Genomic DNA, 15,947 nt, shown 5'->3' on the forward strand with positions numbered 1-15,947 from the left:
CTGATTCAGGAGCTATGCTGAGTAATATTATAGGATTTAAATTCTCCTTGTGCCAGGGACAGACAAGGATAGATTTGAAGCTCGGTCACTTGAACTTGTTTGGATGGCTAAATTTTTCCGTCTGACTGTATTTTATGAGCTTTTAGCTTACGATGCACACCGAGCACAAAGTGGAAACCAAACTGGATAATGTGTTTGTGTATTTGCCCAGACTATTAAGTGACCCAGTGGGTCTTTCTTAATGACATTTAATGTCTCACCCAGACAAACGCAATTAGACCAGTGGATACTGCCTTTTAGCTACATGACAGACATTGAACTTTTATGGAGTATATTTCCATTTCACAGACTTCACATTGGAATTTGTATTTTGTATTTGTTATTTTACAGGGTCCAATAATATGACCAACAGCAACAACAACAAAAAAATTATATATATATATATATATATATATATATATTTTTAGATTTTTGTAATTTAAAATAATTTTATGATAATATGTTAATTTATGTACACATATTTTCTACCAATACATTTTGGCTGTTTTGTATATATATATATATATATATATATATATATATATATATATATATATATATATATATATATATATATATATATATTGGCTATAATTTGGCTATAATTTAAATAAAAAATATTTTGATAATATGTTTATTTACATGAATATAAATATATTTTTCTACATTTGTACATATTATATATAATATAAGTAGATTTTTCCTTCCATTTAATTAAATAAATAAATTCACATCACAAAAAAGAATATTATTAAAATATCAGCAAGGAATTTACTTTACAGTGTTCCAAAAATTAAACATTAAAAAGAAACATTATCAATCATTATGAATCCACATTTGCAAATGTATTTTGGCATATGAAATATTTCTTTTTTTCTTTGTTTCTTTTTTTTTATATGATCTTTTTCATATGAAATAGGTATTTTCTGCAAGTTTATATGAGGACATGTTCAGTAATCAACGACTGTAATATTAAGGCAGAGTTTCTTTTGCAGTGGTATTCATGAGCTCTGAATTCCCACAGTGGGGATAAATCATGAAAAACAAACTCATAACCCTGTACACAAGCCTGAGCCAGACTCAGAAGCTGGATGTCTGTGTGCTTGTTGTGTCGGAGAGCCTAGTTGGCTTTGATCATCTTTCTTCTCCTGAAGTTCACAGCTGTGTCCAGATATCTGTTCTTTTCAAGTAAGCTGATCAACATCAAACAGATGACAAAAAAACGTGTTTTCTATATCACAACCGGCCTCAGCCTCTCAGCATCCACCCACACATCGTAGATTTGCCTTTGTTTGCGTGTTCGTCTGATCCAAATTGATGTCGTGGCACATGCAGTGTGTGTCTGATACAAGTCTGGATGCCAAATAAACCTTTGAGTAAATTGATGGGAGAATATAAATCAGTTCCTCTAGGATTTCACGATTTATTTTCGTGATCTTTGCGATCAAAATGATTGATTTTGTGGCAGTAGATTCTGAACATTTGTGCAAAATGGTGCAATTATATATCTATATAACAATTCATACAGCATGTGGCACCAAGATATCATTTATTTCACAAAATTCAAACATCTTTTGCGATCCAAAATTTACTCTGCTTTCTCTTAACTCAGGAAAATTGATGGAGTTATTAGATAAGTTTCCCTCCAAACATAATGTATAAACATTGTTTCTTTGTTTCTTCTGAATGTTTCTAAATGTATTTTTTTCTTATGCCATGGACTACCATTGTAAAAGCTATACATCAGCTATATATTTTCATGTACAGTAGAAAGACCAATCTAAGACACACATATACATTTTATACATATATAAAAAAGTTTACTTACTATTATAAAAGTTTGAAAAAAAAATCAGTAAAAATCCTGATTTTTTTTTTCCATAACAAAATCTGTTTTTAACATAGATAATTAGAACCCGTATTAATAATTACCAATAATAATTGAGCAGCAAATCAGCATGTTAGAATGATTTCTGAAGGATCATGACAAGACTGGAGTAATGATGCTGAAAATTCAGCTTTGCATCCCAGGAATAAATTACATTTTAAAATATATTACAATAGAAAATAGGTCTTTTAAATTGTAATAATATTTCACAGTATTCCTGTTTTTTTGGATCAAATAAATACATCCTTGGTGATCATAAGAGACTTCATTAAAACGTAAAAAAAATCATCATGTTTCCAAACATTTGACACACCACACATACATTTATTAATTGACACTTCTAATATAAAGACTTTCATATATAAAGGTAAACATAAAACAACATTTAAAAGGTATTATCAATAGAATAAAACATAAAATAAATTAAATATATGTTTACTTCCTTCTGTGTCAACTTATGATACAGATATAACTTTAGGGGAAGTCGTGGCCTAATGGTTAGAGAGTCGGACTCCCAATCGAAAGGTTGTGAGTTTGAGTCCCGGGCTGGCAGGAATTGTGGGTGGGGGGAGTGCATGTACAGTTCTCTCTCCACCTTCAATACCATGACTTAGGTGCCCTTGAGCAAGGCATCGAACCCCCAACTGCTCCCTGGGCGCCGCAGCATAAATGGCTGCCCACTGCTCCGGGTGTGTGCTCACAGTGTGTGTGTGTGTGTGTGTGTGTGTTCACCGCTCTGTGTGTGTGCACTTTGGATGGGTTAAACGCAGAGCACAAATTCTGAGTATGGGTCACCATACTTGGCTGAATGTCACTTCACTCACTTTAGCAATCTTTGTTGCATTACATGCCAATTTTGTAATTTGTCAAACGGAATGACCTTTATTTTATTTTAATATAATTACACTATAATGGCATTTTATTAACTACAGAATAGCAACTTTTATAGGAGAAATAAATATTATGCAAGTGCTGGCACAGAGTAAGAGTACAAATAAAACCAGATGATTCGATTCTTGAGAAGAATTTGATGAGAGACATTTCAGTTGATCCTGAATTCTCAGATTTTTGACTGGCTTTGTGGAGAACCTGTGAGACAACCCTGCGTGTTTCTCATCAGATTTAAGCAAAAGTCTCCACTTGTTCTCCATTTAATTTCACAGCCGTCTACAAACATCCTATATATATCTCAGTTGAGATCTTCTATTCTATAGGGTGTTATTTAATCATTCCATGTAACACTCTTTCTCGATGAGATCATTTCCACAATGTCAATCAAACACTGACAGAAATTAGTTCAATCTCATTTTTAACTTCCTCTTGATGCCACTTGATGTTGCTTAGGGCGGAAGGTAAAAGAAGTGCTCTGTTTAAATGATAATATGCCACATTCACAGCAGCACAGTTCATTTGAGAGGAGAGTGACATACTTGATTACTCATTCACTGCAGCTGCAGAGCTCGTGTGTTGTGTATTATAAAGTCTTTGACAGATAGAGACTGTCACAGGTTTTCTGCGATAAAGCTAAATTGCTTCAGTATTATTTGCGATCATTTCAAGGTTCCCCCATAACGGACAAGGTTGTCTCTTTTTATATATTCACAATGCTACTTGCAATTATAGCAGGTGGATCAATGTATTCAATAAGAAATAACACTTCCACAAGAATAAAATTTGCAAGTGGTCACGTCTGTAACTAGAACGTGATGTAAAAGCTTTCTCCCTATTGAAATGCAACTGATCAGACTTGAACACTTTTCCATTCTTTGCACTGGCACATTCTGTTGGTGGGCAGCAGTTCATGAGGATAATTAACTCAATGAGCTTACATCATTGAAATTAAAGTCACCCCACATGCACTTCCAAAGACTGCAGGTATATTTTCTTTTGTTTGGTATATCAGTGGTTCTCAGCTATACTACAGTATAAGAAAAGAAAAAAAAAAGGAAAGATAATTTTCTGCTATAGGGCATTATCTGGACATTTCCTTTAACCCTAAAACACAGCAATGTGATGCGTTATTCAAAATACAACTGTGAACAACAACAAAAAATATTTGGAAAATGCCTTTATCTCAGCAGTACATTATGACCTATTTTACAGACTTTTTATCTTGCTATTCAGATTTTTTTCCCCTCTCAATTCTGACGTCTTTTCTCAGAACTGTGAGATATAAACTAGCAATTGAGAGTTATAAAGTTCAATTCCAGTGTTGGGGAGTAACTAGTTACATGTAACGGCGTTACGTAATTTAATTACAAAATTATTGTAACTGTAATTAGTTACAGTTACTAAGAAAAAATGAGTAATTAAATTACAGTTACTTATGAAATTTTTAACGATTACAAAGGGGATTACATTTGAATATTTACACACATCCACATACAGATTTAACTGATTTATTTCCCAAATTGCACTGACTATTCTGAGACATACTGCCTTGATAATTTCCGGGATGCGGAAACACAGTCTGGTTCGTAGAATCCAGTCATAAAAACGGAATGCCTAACGCGGACGGAATATGCCACATTTTGGATGACTAAATCAAAAGTAGGTCTGTACACTTGAATCAAAACATGACATTGACTAGTGTCTGTGAATAGTAAGCCTCAAAAATTCAATATATGACTTGCACATTCTGCGTCTCTGTGGAAATCAGGCGCGGACTGGACACCGGGAGAACCGGGACACTTCCCGGTGACCTGGCAGCCGATTTTGCCCCACTATTTAATATCATTATTGTATAATTGCCTGCCAAATGTACTAAAGCGATCATTTGCGAATCCGCCATTTGATAATTAAATCTCTAATAAATCATGAATTGTTAGTCATGACTCGCGCGCTCTCCGCGCTTCCGCCAAACGGTTTGGATCAGTCAGAGTAATCAATGCGAGAGAGAGAGAGAGAGAGAGAGAGAGAGAATATAGTGGACTGTAGAAGCGCACAGCTGGAGCAGAGAAGCAGAACTCCTGTTCAGGGTTTCAGGTCAGTTTCATCTGTAAAGATGCTTTTTTGTCTTTGTTTTATTTAATCAAGCAGCAGCACGTTGCTCATCAGTCATCACTCAAAATACTATATAAAGGACATCATTATTATCTGTTGTAATGTTACAGTAGTAATTTAGCTGAAAAAAAAATCAGATTTTTTTAAATAGGTTTAGGGGGAGCTACGACAGACAACAACACAACCCTTACGAAAATTAACATTTTAATATTTAACTATAAATCCAGAGAAAATGGTTACTATTGTTTAACTGTGATAACCAAAAATGAAAAATTATTTTACAAATGTATTTATTTAAAAATAAATACAAAACATTTGCAAAAAAAGAAGGTTATTTTACTTTTATATAGGCTAATAAAAGCATGTTTAACTTTTGTAAGGGAAAAACATGACTCGTGTACAGTATTAGGATTTTTCTATAAAGATATTGTAGTATTGTAGAGTATTGTATTGTAAAGTATAGTTTTGTTAAATCTTGAGTATTAAAGTCATGAGAGAGATGGATAACAGGGCAAAATAAAGAGACTGAAGAGAAAAATGGAAGTGAAGGTGCAGTTCAGGAGAGAACTTTTAATTATTTAGCATGTCCCCAAATTAAAGATTTAAACCTTTTTTTATGTCAGGTCCATAAAAAAATAGTTTTGTCCATGAATTTGTTAGTATGAGCTTGAATTTTCCAGTCTGATTTTTTTCCCAGTCCGCCCCTGCTGTAAATTAATGGCAAAGACATGGTTTCATTTACTACACATAGGACTGAAGCTTGCAGTGTTTTCAACCTCTGCCATCTCAATATAGGAGTACACAAGCACATAAACATAATTTCTAGAACTGCTTTGTGTCACTTCATGTGCATTTTACTTATTTTGAGAAAACTATCATCATATACAAAGAGACAGCAGTTTCAAAAAAACACCAATGTTTCAGGAGTTTAGTACACAGAATACGTCACATGCTTATTAGATAACTGTATTTAAGTTGATGTATATGCTTTTATTTATTATTCTTTAATTTTCACAAATGTATAAAAGTAATCAAAAAGTACTCAAAAGTAATTAGTTACATTACTTTAATAAAGTAATTGAAAAAGTTACACTACTATTACATTTTAAACAAGGTAACTTGTAATCTGTAACCTATTACATTTCCAAAGTAACCTTCCCAACACTGTTCAATTCTGAGGAAAAACAGACTGACTATTTTCTTAGAACTGTTTATAACATGCAATTCTAAGGGGGAAAAAGTCCGAATTGTGAGTTTATATCTCAAAATTCCGAGGAAAAAGGTCACAATTGTGGAATAAAAAAAAGCCACAATTGCCTTTTTATGCATTTAAGAATACTTTTCCTATCAACTGGTCAAAATGCACAACACCGCTGTATTCTGCTTGAAAGACGAACGTGCCGCTCTGATGTGAACAAGCACGCATGAGAAGCACATGGAGGAACACGTGAGGGATGCGCTGAATGAAAGCACATTCACTCTCTGACAGCAGATGGCGCTAAACTGCAGAAAATGCAGCCTTTACTCTGGAAACCCCATAAATAAAGCAGCTTCTACTTTCTAAAACATATTTAAATAATTTTAAATAGAAATTCAGATGTGTGTATTCGCTATGGTGTTCATCACTGCCAAATACTTAAATATTTAGACTTAATTAGCTATTTTTTTTTTTAAAAACAATAATTTTAATATGGACTGCAACATGCCCTACTAAACATACTGTTTGAAAGTGTATTCATTCTTTATTGTTCATTCACACTTGACATTAGGGCTTCATTAGTTAACATAAACTGCCAATGAAAAAATATTCTGATTTATTTAATGAGCTAACATGAACTAATACTTGTATTTTTTAAACAAAGATTAATAACTTCTGTAGGAAATGTAGCTATTGCTCATTGTGAATGTTAATGTTTAACTAATGAGATCTTATTGTAAAGAGTCTTTATACTGTAGTTCTTTTGCACTTTAATCAGTGTAAAACTTTTAACTTTATATATATATATTTCTGTATTGCTTTATTGTATTTAAATGTTCAGTTATTTTTGTTATAAGAAAAAAAGTTAATTAACCTGTTATACTGTATTATGACCACTTTTTTAAACTAAATTTCAATACCGTGATAATACCGTATACTGTGATAAATGCATTATCAATTAATCACAACAGGACAATTTGATACCGCCATATTTCTATTGGAAACACATATTTACTGAAGTCTGGGTCATATTTCCTTCATCTGTTATGATCACATGACAAAACACTTGCATTCTCTGTTCTTTTTCTATTTAATCTTCTTTTAATTATCATAATATATCAATAAAATATAATAACCTTAATAGTAACCTTGCTATGTGTACGATGTTAGACTAACTGAGACTTGTCACAGCACTTATATATTGTTGCTCTTTTGTTGGTTGCTTCTAATGTCCAAATGTGTTTAATTTGGTTGCTTTTACCAAAATACAAATGAATACATGCAGAAATACTAGACAGACTGTATTTGATGTCAAGAACAAAAGCTATGTTATGCATCGTCTCCTACCTTTTAAAAATAAAAACCTTTATTTATTTGGATATCCTAATTATGCATGATTATATAGATGCATTTTATAATTTTTTTTACCAAATGTCCATGACCCACTCTTTGAGAAGCACTGTCAAAAAACAAACACCTTAGAAATTCACCCAATTCAGCTTATGTTGACTGAACAATTCATTGTGTGTGTTTTGTTCTCTTTGGAAGAAACTATGAGCCGTCCACTTTTCTTTGAGAGCAAACCTCTCATCATCCTTTGTGAGATGAGCTGGGGTTAGGGTCAGCACAGACATTCATAAAGCCTGCTGATTTTAAATTGTTTTTTCACTTCCACTGAAAACAGTGAAAGAAAAGAGTTAATTGGGTGTCATTTATCAAGTGTAGACAAACAGCTGTGCTGATATAACAAGTGCACAGTTGTGCTAAAAGACACACAAAGAGATGTGACAAATTCACATGCAAGAGCCGTTTTCACACAACAAAAGCCTGGAGTGAGTGCACAGAGGCCTGCAAGGACCAAAGGAAACTTTTTGTGTAACTGTTAGCTAATGTGAAGACTAAATCTGGTAAGCCTGAATGCTAAAAGTAACCATGACATTACAGCATCTCATTCATACTCTCCATACATGACCGATTGGATTGATTGAAGAGCAAGTGCTTTAAGTATTTATAAATATGCAATTAAAATCATACAATAAAACAACTCGTTTGTAGCATCTTCTAACAACTTTTAAGACCAGAAGTGTTTTTATGATGCCTTTATTTATTTATTTATTTTTTTCTATTGGAGTTCCATCTTTCAATACATCTACCAAAATGAAAATATAATAAACAAAACCATGATGTTGGTGCATCATTTTAAAAGCTTGGTAAACATCTACATTAAATATACTGAAATCTACATGACATACAGCCAAGTATGGGGACCCATGCTCTGCATTTAACCCATCCAAAGTGCACACAGACAGCAGTGAACACACACACACTGTGAACACACACCCGGAGCAGTGGGCAGCCCAGGGAGCAGTTGGGGGTTTGGTGCCTTGCTCAAGGGCACCTCAGTCATGGCGTTGCCAGCCCAAGACTCGAACCCACAACCTTAGGGTTAGGAGTTAAACACTCTAACCACTGCAGCATAACATTAAGCACCCTGTATTTGAACCCACAACCTCAGAAGTTCAGAACCTGCGGCTTAGCAGAGTGCACCACTCAGTCCAATCATGCTGCATGGAAAAAAATAAAATCAGAATCCGAAGTAACTTTTGAATATGTGCCGTCAAAAGAGAAAGTTAAGCTAATTACAGCATTTACTAGCAGGGGCTAAAGCTTTCAGGCAGACCTGGAACCCCTCAGCTTTGTGACAAGTGAACATTTGCATAGTTTACTATAAGAGCCCCTTGTGCTTTAAACACATCCTTGATCTAACAAGCGCTACCTGTTGAGATCTCAAGCTAATTACACTGTCTTTTGGCACCAGCTCAGGTCAAACAGTGTTTGTGTCTTTATTATACACCTTTATCAAATTCATTAAATCAAATGAACCACCAGGCTCTTCAATAACAATGTCTGATCAAATACATGAGACCTTGGCAGGTTTTCAGATGCATATACATCAAAGAAAAAGAGAAAACTGGAGAAAACTAAATGTGTGCAATTTAAATGATCTTCGCTTTTATTTTTGTCAAATTAAACTAAAGAACACCTGCTTCAAACATACCTGAAATGACATCAGGACTCTTCACAGCTGAAGTCCTCTGATCCTTGAAAGAGAGAATTATCATCTGAGCTCCAAACATTCATTTTCTCATAAGAAAGAAAGAAAGAAAGAACATTTTATGTCTCCACGTTGCTAGATTGGGAACATGGGGTTTCTACCACCTCACCAGCATCTCTTGAAATCGAGCAAACATTGGGATGACTTTAAAGCAGCTGAAACATACAGTCAAACTTGTTATCTCAGTGAAGCGGCTGCTGCTGCCGACTGCAGTTACTAATTTATATTCTGTGCAAATGTTTCCCTGGAACCAAACCCTCAGGTGACACAGGTCAGGGTGGAAAATGTGAGACTCTGCTGAGACTCTGGTCTACCTTCACACTTACAGCAACCCAAGAAACCCAAAAAACTGAACTGGTTAACATAATCTATGGAGGAAAAAAAAAGGTGGGAACACTGTATTTTAAGGAACAAATCTCAGTATTACCTAGTTGTGTATTAGCCTGCATAGTACTAGCATATTGGCTGTTTATTAGTACTTATAAATCACTTATTAAAGACTTATTCTGCATGACCATATTTTAGATCGCCTAATCCTACTAAACAACTACCTTACAAACTATAATAACAGCAAAATAGGAATTTATTGAGACAGAAGTCATAGTTAATATTGAGTAAGTGTGTGTGTGTATATTATATATACTACACACACACACACACACACACACGTTTGTTTTTGTGAAAAGTGGGGACATCCCATAGGCATAATGGTTTTTATACTGTGCAAACTGTATATTCTATGGCCTTACACCAACAGTGTATAAAATTAATGATTAATGTAAATAAGGTAAATAAAAGTTAAATAAAATAAGCATCACAAAAAAAAGAAACTACATAAACATGAACAAAAATATATATATGAAAATGGATCAATATAAACTTTCTCAGACCAAAAAAAAGGTAATTTTTACACTTTAAGTGAGGAATTGTTTCACTTTTGGGGGGAGAGGATTAAGGGCGTCTATTGCTTTTACTGCTTTTAGTTTTTCTTCAATGCAGTTTCACAAGACTGCTTAGCTAATGCTGACTACAGAACATTAAAACAATTAGAATTGTGCAATACGAGCAGTAAGCTAAGTGCCTGTGAATGAAAAGTTATGTGTGAACGTCTCAAGGCATCTCAGAGATTGTTAGCACTGTTGCTACTACTTGGCAGTTGGAAGTAGATCTTGTCTGTCTCTGAGTAAACAGGCTGACAAAACTAATCAGGTTGTGTGGCTTCAAACTGCAGGGGTGCTGGAGAGAGAAGTCCAGCAGCTAGGCTGCCTGCATGTCAACCAACTATACATGTGTATTATACAAGCAGATTATATAACACTGCTGGATTGCTGGTATTGACCAAGTACAGACAAAGGGAAATGAATTAAACCAGGGTCGTCAGAAACACACAGTTCAAAAATGTATCAGCGCTAATGCATTAACTCTGAGGTCTGAAAAATGCAGGCGAGATGTGTCAGTGGGTAAGATATTTCACCCCTTAATCCATCAAAGTGGATAATTTTTGCCATTTGAAAATAAATAAAAAAATCATATTGACATGTCTGTGATGAATTGATACACGTGGGGGAAAATTTATAAGCCTTATACTAAAACCTGTTTTTGAGTGCAAGTAAATTTATTTGAAAATGGTAATATTATACAGTAAATATACAAATTACTGTTCAAAGTTTTGAGGTCAGTAAGACCCCAAGATTGCATTTATTTGATCAAAAATACAGTATTTTAATCCTGTGGTTAAAGCTGTATTTTCAGCAGTCTTCAGTGTCACATGATCTTCAGAAATCATTCTAATATGCTGATTTGCTGCTCAAGAAACATTTCTGATTATTATCAGTGTTAAAAACAGTTAAAAAAGTGATGCTATAATATCTTTGCTAATATTGCTGCTAATATTTTTGAGGAAACAGTGATACACTAACATTAAAAAATTTGGGCCAAGTAGAAACTGGTTTCAAAAGTAACAGATAAAGAAATAAATACTTTTATTCAGCAAGCATGCATTAAATTGTTCAAAAGAGTAAAAACACATATAATGTTACAAACTATTTTCAATAAATGAGCTATGAGTTATTGCAGGGCCCCCCCACCACTTTAGGTCACCAACTATAGAGAGAGAGAGAAAAAAAAAGCATTTTTCTTAAAGACTGCTGAAGTTGTTTTACATTAATATAATCTAGAATCATTCAGAATAACAGTTGCCGATTCCTTTACAATATACAATTAAGAAAATAGCTAGTTTAAAGCACTGAATAATATTATATTGTATAAAATAATCAAATTTACAATACATAATTTTCACTATAAATTCAACATTCATTCTTATTTATTTTACAAAAGTGAATCAGTCAAGGGCAGTAAATTGCTTTCTTTCTGATGTTTGATTAACATTGACACCAATGGCGATAGCTTCTGTCACTTTAAGACCTCATGGTCTGAACTCAAGTCAAGTGCCCTGTGCAAAACCGTCTCAAGTTCACCATGGTCTCAAAACCGGTGACATGCCCCCAAGGAAGAAAATTTAGAAAAATAACTGTTGAAATGATGACTTCTAGTGAATATTGTGGAAACTAATTGATACGTTTAGATAAATATATTTAATACATTATAGCAGTATTACCACATCAGTTTTCTGTAGCCTTGTGCAAACTTATTCAATAGAATTAGACTTCTAGAATGTTCTTTCCAGTGCAAAAAATAATATTTGTAATTTAATTAGACAACATTTTAAGGATGTGTAGTGCAAATATCTTTATATAATTATACTTCCATTATAATTAACTTTCTTTCCAGTGCAAAACAATAATACATAAAAAACAATTATTAATTAAATAATAATAATTTTCCTCCTCCAGATATCTTATTAAGAAACCCATCGGAAATTATTGACATTATGAGGGAGCGGGAGACAGGAACACGACAAAGGGAAGATGTATATGGAATGTTAGGCTAAACCCGTACCATCTCTTTTAATATTTGAGTTTTAAGTCCACATGATTACATCGCCTACCATATCAGTAGTTATTTTCCCATTCAATTCTATATTTTTGTGCTCTTTTCTTTTTCGCCGGCTGCTCAGAGGTAGTCATTTTTACATTTCCCACTGTTGACACTTGTCGCCATCGTTGCTAAGATACGTGACTAACAATGACTGAAACGACCAATTAAAATGGCGTTCTCTGATGATGTTCCAAGATGTTAAAAATCAAACACAATCAAAGACAAACGACGAGAAATTAGTAGGCCTATATACCGCACCATCGGTTTTTTTTATAGCCTACAAATGTCTCCGTTCATAGTCTGGCATATATATTAAAAGCTATGTGTGTGTCTTTCATGGATTTGCACTGAATTGATTCTCAAAAATACGGAACAAAGTGCGTTCCGTGAGGAGAGAGTCGAGAGTCCGTATTAAACGGAACGGTTGGCAACCCAGTAAGCTGCTCTTAGCTCTCTCTTGTATGTCGGCGCGTAATCACTCAGTGTAACATTAGTCTTTGCCCCGCGATGTATTTTTCACTGCGTGAATGAGAACATGATGTGTGTGACTTGTGAGAGCGGTTTGGCTTGTCACACAGTAACTAAAAGAGGCGGGTCTTTGCGAACGGTCAATATGATATTAATGATACTGATTCCATGATAATGCATGGAATATACGGCAAAGTGCCACTAAATAACAGGGCTAATATGTGGGGGGCGTGGGGTAAGGCTTTGGCAATCAGATGGCTAGTGGTCAATCTGATCCACAGCCAATCACGGGCCCCCTCCTTGCTCGGGCCCCGGGGCTTAAGCCCCGCCTAGCCCTATTGTTAATGCAGCCGTGTATACATATTATATAAAATATTAAGCATCAAAAACTATTTTCAGTATACTAATGAGAACCATTATTATTTATTAAGGACTTATAATAATTGAGCAGCAAATTGGCATATCAGAATGATTTCTGAAGGATCATGTCACAATGAAGATTTGAGTAATGATGCTGAAAATTCACCTCTTATTACAGAAATAAATAACATTTTCATCAAATAAATGTAGCGTTGGTGAGCATAAGATACTTATTTAAAAAATAAATAAATAATAAATTACTTAAAACTTCTAACCATCAGCATAAGTGTATATACTTATACCTACTTTACCCTGCAATTCAATTTAAAGGTCAAAAAATGGCACAGCTTACCCCTCACACTCCCCATCTGCACTTAGACCTGACACTATTTTTGCATAAAGAACAAGTTCAAGACCCATAGTTTACTGTCCCTGCTGTTCATACTAGACACCCTGTCCACCCACACTTACTCTTAATGTGATCCATAATGTGAGGAACAGTCACTACTTAACCCTGATCATGAAGGTAAATGCACAATAGTAATGGAGCAAGCTTCCAATCAGAGTAAAATGTACAAAAGCGCCTTTGACTCCCTGCTGAGCGCGTGTGTCTCCTTGAGGCTCCCAGTCTACTTGCTCCTTCTCCAGGGGATAGGGTTTCTTCGATCGCAATTCTAACTCCAGACTCTCTCCTCACTTTCCAGCTAGACAAATATTTTGATATGTAGAGGCGATCATTTTCGAAAGAATTGCAGGAAATGATTTCTGGAACTTGACGTGCATGGACCAGAAGTTTTCAAAGTATCTCAGGCTCATTGTAACATGTGATTAAACAGTCTATTGCTGAGAACTAGTAACATGATTATGGCGCAGATTATTCCCACAGACGAAGACTCAATTGAGTGTGTGGGTAGGTTGCAATGTAGGTGGAGAGAGCGAAATGAAATGCCACCACCTGTAGATATTATTCAGCCATGGTTTGTAGAATGAAGGAAAGTTGTATTATGAAACCTGGTATAATCTTGAACTCTGCAGGACTCATTTTTCACACATCTCTCACACACTGATCTTCATCTGTCCTGCAGCAAAAATTCACCAGTGTGTACTTATCAAAATCATTTATTTTTTCTCTAGTCTTTTTTCACAGCTTTAGCGATTCAATAACACTTTACATTAATACTTCATTTATTAACTAAATTAGTTAACATGAAGTAATGAACAATACTTCTACAGCATTTATTAATCTTAGTTAAAGTAAGAGTTCACCCAAAAATGAAAATATGCTGAAAATGTATCACCCTCATGCCATCCAAAATGTAATGTAGATGAGTTTGTTTGTTCAACAAATTTAGAGAAATGTAGCATCACATCACTTGCTCACCAATGGATCCTCTACAGTGAATGGGTGCCGTCAGAATGAGAGTCTAAACTAAACTGAAAGCTGATAAAAACATCACAAGTGAAAAACACCAAGGGCTGGGCGATAAAACAATAATGATAAAAAGGACTGGGCAGATGAAGAAACAAATTTATCTGCATCTTAGATGGCCTGAGGGTGCTAATTCAGAATTTTAGAATTCTAATTTGCAGAATTTTCAGAATTTGCTAATTCATTCTTGAATTGAGTCTTATAACTGTTCACATGTTAATACAATGAACATGAATAGAAAAAAAAATAACTGTATTTCTATTAACAATCATTAACAAAAATGTATACATCTTTATATTTAATTCAGTATAAATGAATGCATTAACTAATTATAACAAATGAGACCTTACTGTAAAATGTTACCCAATAATGCATACTCATAGATTCCATAACCTACAAAGCATTGTTTAACTATCCAGTCTGATCTGATCTGATATCAATATGATGTGGCTCTCATGTGAACAAGACGCAGAAGGAGAACAACCTTGCTGGGAGGCAGGCAGCAGATATGCAACATGCAATTATGTGTGTGCGGTGTGTGTTTTATGAGCAAGGGGTAAAACTACAACCATCTGAACAAGGGTTATTTCTTTACAAAAGCTACACACATCTGCCGGGCTGAGAAAAAAAAAAACTGTTTCTAAATGTATCCCGAACCATTCAGACATAGCTATTCCATTCAGCCAAATATCACTGATGCAGGGTTACATACAGGTCAGTCATCTACAGTAGTAGTGTCTCATTCCTTTGGGTTAGTCAAAGTGAAAAGAGCAGAAAGGAAACTGTGTTTTGAAGAGAACGCTGCTGCATAGGGCTTCAATAAATTAGAATGTCGTGGAATGTCGTGGAAAAGTTATTTACATTTATTTCAGCAATTCAACTCAAATTGTGAAACTTGTATATTAAATAAATTCAGTGCACACAGACTGAAGTAGTCTTTCGTTCTTTTAATTGTGATGATTTTGGCTCACATTTAACAAAACCCCACCAATTCACTATCGCAACTACTAATACAGTATATAAGTTAAAAATAGAGAAACTCAGCAAAGACATTTAAAATCCAAAGAAAGGGGGCAGATCAGTGTTATCTGGTGAAAAAGAAAATAATAATCTAACCAAATGTAATACCACAGTTTCACCACTAGATGACTGTTATCTATTTATACACAAACAGAAATGATTTTTCAGAAATAATTACATACTTTTATCAAGTTTTGTTGGATATAAAGCCTAGTTAGACATGATCAAAATCTACTTTTTGTTTACTTTGAAGTGGGTGGAAAATGCCCACTTTTACTCTCAAATTTGGTACAAAGCTCAGATTATTTTTTTTATTTTTTATATATATATAATTTTAAATGCTTCTGGTTCAACCAACTGGTAAACAGTCTCTAGTCTTAGCCTTCAGACCTTACGCCCACAGACCGTTGGCTAAACGTCTGATGTATAT

This window comes from Carassius carassius, chromosome 33, assembly GCF_963082965.1.
Source record: "Carassius carassius chromosome 33, fCarCar2.1, whole genome shotgun sequence".
Lineage (NCBI taxonomy): Eukaryota > Metazoa > Chordata > Actinopteri > Cypriniformes > Cyprinidae > Carassius > Carassius carassius.